This window comes from Marmota marmota, unplaced genomic scaffold (genome assembly GCF_001458135.2).
Source record: "Marmota marmota marmota unplaced genomic scaffold, marMar, whole genome shotgun sequence".
In the NCBI taxonomy this organism is placed as follows: domain Eukaryota; kingdom Metazoa; phylum Chordata; class Mammalia; order Rodentia; family Sciuridae; genus Marmota; species Marmota marmota.
Genome location: NW_026000240.1, coordinates 22,579,381 through 22,583,700, shown reverse-complemented (window position 1 = coordinate 22,583,700; position 4,320 = coordinate 22,579,381). Strand labels below are relative to the sequence as shown.

At 37.7% G+C, this 4,320-nt stretch overlaps 1 long non-coding RNA gene across 1 annotated transcript; it reads left to right on the top strand.

Moving 5' to 3' along the window:
* The first annotated feature begins 512 nt into the window (after window positions 1-512).
* Window positions 513-2,363, top strand: LOC125613629. The gene is made up of 2 exons (XR_007344187.1): window positions 513-1,503; window positions 1,813-2,363. It is a non-coding gene; the product is annotated as an uncharacterized LOC125613629 (long non-coding RNA).
* The last annotated feature ends 1,957 nt before the right edge of the window (window positions 2,364-4,320 follow it).

Genomic DNA, 4,320 nt, shown 5'->3' with positions numbered 1-4,320 from the left:
TTTTTCATTTGCACCAAAGTTTTATTCTAGTTTTCTTTTTGGCTCTCTCTTATTTATTTTCAGGGCAGGGGATCAAATTCAGGTTCTTGCACATGCTAGGCAGTTGCTCTTCCATTGACCTATACCTTTAGCACCTCTCCTAATTCTTTAATCTTTTTTGGTAGGACTTTGCATTTATTTGTATTTTTCTTATCAAAATGTTCCAGTTTATTGACATTTAAAAAGAATTCTGATTTGGTCATCCAAGAAACGATAAATTAGGCACTTTATAAACTTGTAAATTTGATAATGCTGACTTTGCCTTCATGCTCATCAAGTGCATTCTTAGCCGGCTATGGCAGTGCATGCCTATAATCCCAGTGGCTCGGAAGGCTGAGGCAGGGAGGATTGCAAGTTCAAAATAAGCCTCAGCAAAAAGCGAGGCACTGAGCAATTTAGTGAGACCCTGTCTCTAAATAAAATATGATAAAAAGGGCTGGGGATGTGGCTCAGTGGTTGAGTGCCCCTGAGTTCAATCCCCAGTACCCCACCCCCCGCAAAAAAAAAAATTAAAAAAAAAGAGTGCATCCTTGGCAGTTGTTCTATCACTGAGTTACATCCCCAGTCATTGGCCCTTCTAAAAAACATTTTAAATCCTAAATTTAATGTAGGTGGTGGGAGGAAAAATTGTTATCATTTTGTTTTTAACCTTGTAAAACTGCCAGGTCTGCTGGTGTGTAGAGAAAGGTCTTCTGTTTCCACAATTTTATAAATATATTCACTTATAATCTGAGATCTTCCCCTCAAATGTATTACATATATTAAAAAGCACCCATGAAAAATCAATTTTGCTGTAAACATTTTGGATAAAGTGAAAATATTGCATGTTACATCACAATTACTGTATTTAAAACAGCTATAGACAGATTTTGAGTGCTTTTATATTTGGCTAATAAATTATACTCGGTTATATTAGTTGCAAAATGCTCATATGCACATGTGTCACCTCTTTTGATTTTCACAACAGCCCTCTAAAGCAGACTTGGTGGGTGATGGAAATATACTTAGAACTGGTATCTCAAACTGAACTATTGCATACTTATTAATACACATCAGGAATAAGTAGTTGCCATTTATGACAACACAGGACAAAGAAAATTTAGCGCCTACTGGCTGATGTTGCAAATATTAAATAACTTTGGTGCATGAAGTATAGTCATAGTCAAAGGAGTAAAAGAAGTTTAGAGATCATCTTGTGTTACTTAAACTAGGTAGAGGGCCATGTGTTGCAATTAACAATTTTTTTAAAATGATGAAACAAAATAGTAAAAAATCAGGTTTATTATTTAATAGTTTTCTAAGAGTGTTGTTTCCTGAAATGTTTGCATATTTTTTTATATGCAGATATCCTGATGTAAGATACATTTCTTACTGTGGCTTCTAGTCAAAAAAGCTTGAAAGTCATTCATCTTGCCCAGTTCCCTCCTGTGAGCCACAGTTAAGAAATACATTCTGTGCAACAGGGTAAGAAAATTGAGGCTACAGATTTGCCAAAATTTACCCAGTGTGTTGGTGATAGAATAGGAACCTTGGACCTTCAGACTCCAAGGCCAGACCTTTTTCTTTTTCTTTTTAACTGTGCCATGAGGTGATAGCATTTAAAGACATCTGCTTGTGGGAGGGTTTTTTGGAGTTAATTAAGGTTTTCAATAAATGCATTAGATTAACATTAACTAAAAACTTGAGATATTGGTTTCTAAGCATAGTGAGGATTCTAGACCAAAACTTAATTAGCACTTATATTTTGTTCATGTGCCTTTTCTTTTATTGTAGGTCCATGAAGTGCCATTTTCTCAGTCATCTCCTCCCAATCTGGGTCATGCCTCAGTAAATTCTCTGCTCTGGAAGTCAGACTTCATCCCATCTTGGGTGTCTAACTGTAGTGGGGAAGACAAATGTGTACATTCTCCCAGTATCACCTTGTTTTATAAGGTGATATCCTATGCGAGTGACATTAATGCAACTTTACAAAAATATGCAGTGTTTGGAAAGTAACAGGACTTGCCGTACCTTGTGCATAGGTTGTAAATACAGGCCATAGGTGGGTATAGTGGTGGCAGAGCAAGGCAGGGCATGTCCTGAGCCATCACCCAGAAGGAGCAAGACAACACTCCTTGGACTTTCCAGGAAGTAGTCCTATAGGGGAAGGGAGGGAGAGGGCTAAGTCTGTGTTGTGTTGTTTTCTGGGTACCATTGTAATTAGACTATGTTAGTGTGTGCCTTAATATAGTACAACTTTACCCTACCCCCAAAGTAATTCAGTTTTTAAAAATTGACTTTTTAATGTATATACATAGAATTAAACTAGTTCAGCTAAAAGGAAACTTGCTATCAATAGTAAAAACTTTTCCATAATTTATCATTATTTATTAAGGACCAATCATTTAACACTGACTGAAAACATTTTTTATGTTATTATTTTCTAATTATACATTCATTATGTTGATTTTGAAGTGAAATCATCTGTAATCTTAAATCACTATAACCACTGTTAATTTTTTTTTTCTTTTTGTGTGGTACTGGGGATTGAATCAAGGGCCTTGTGCATGTGAAGCAAGCACTCTACCAACTGAGCTATATACCCAGCCCCCACTGTTAACATTTTAACAGTCTTTTAAAACTGTATAAAGTTTTAAAATATGCAGTTAGCTGACTTTATCACTTAATGTCTAAAGAGAGTGGTTTTCCTTTGCCTTTGCTTAGAGATTGATATATTAGGTTTTTTCATAACCTTTGTGGTGACTTTCCAGATTTCCTGTTTAGAGTTACCTATTTTGGTGACTGATTACTATCTGTTGAGACTCCATATCTGCATGTGTAGTCATATGGCTTTTTTATATTACTGAAACCAGCTGCCTATCAGAAATCTTCAGTGCATATTTTATAGGTACCACTTCACGTAAATCTCCATTGCCCTCAGCGTTCCTCAGCATGACATAAAAACTCTCACCTCTCTCTACCATTTCATGTAATTCTTTCCCACCTCTTCTGGGACTCTTATCTTGGCTGACTATTTAGATGTTAGCTTGATCTCTGGAAAACTCCTTGAATTCCCCCTTTGCCTTAAGACTGGATTAACTATGTGGCTTTACGTAGTATGGTGCTCCTAGTTTACTAGACTGTAAACTGCCTCTTTTTCTTCTAGTTTCTTCTAGTGCTGGGATTGAACCCAAGGCCTTGGGCATGCCAGGCAAGCATACTACCTCTGAGCTACAACCCTAGCCCTCCTATAGGCTTCTTATACACATCTTGTCATCTTTGGTTCTCTAACACCTTGCCTGTCCTAGCAGTGAATAGAAATGTAATAAAAACTGTTTGAATGGATGAGCAGTATCATGAAATGTTCTTATGTGGTTAGTCTTCTGTAGTATTATTTTTAATGTTCTTAGTGTTTGATGGTATTGTGTCCCATGGTATGATAATGCTCCCAGTGTTTGGACAGTTGTTTTTTTGTTTTTCCCCCATAGTACTGATGGGTTTTCATAGAAGTTTCAGTGTTAAAAGAGCTCTGGTTCTATCCCCAGCACTCGGGGTGCCGGTACGGGGAGCTGAGAATTAATTCTACTTGGCCCATTAAGGGGAGACTCGGGCAAGTTTGTAACATGTCTGGGTTGTACATCTGGTAAGAATAACAGAACCAGGGTTCTTATCCAGGTCTCCAGCTTGCCGCTGTATTGTTTTGTTCAGCTTCTCCTGCTTTTATGAGAACCTCATAAAGTCCTTTTTGTTTTTTTCCCTTATGTTACCTGATCTCAAATTTATTTTAATAGTATCCTTCTCTCCCTTATGGGGCGCTCTTACTAATCAGTCTGAAAAGACTTCTAGCTTAATGGCCTCCTACATACCTGTTTAAACTTTGTTAACTGAGTCATTTGTGGAGCTAGCTCTCATTTGTGACTTCCTCTTAGTGTTGCACTGGCGCCATGGTAACTGACCTTCCTCCAAGGCATGCAGTACTTTTCTTATCATGGTTTCTAGCCTGTTGGCAGTATGTAGCCCATAAGAAGTGATTCTTGATGTACTCTATGCCTCCCTGCTCTCTACTTGTGGAGCCATTCCTTTCCTGCTCCCTTGTCTGCTCTTTTGTTTCCTGAATACCTATTTCCCAGGTGCTAACTTGGGTCTTGTTTTTATCTTTCCTGGCAATGGCAATCTAATAAAACAGTTGTCAGGACTGTTCACAAATTTTGCCTATCTCTTAGATTCCAGGCCCCTAATTATTTAGTTGGCTTCCTGTATATCTCACAACTGTGAGAGAGTGAGGCTTAGGTGTCCTAACTA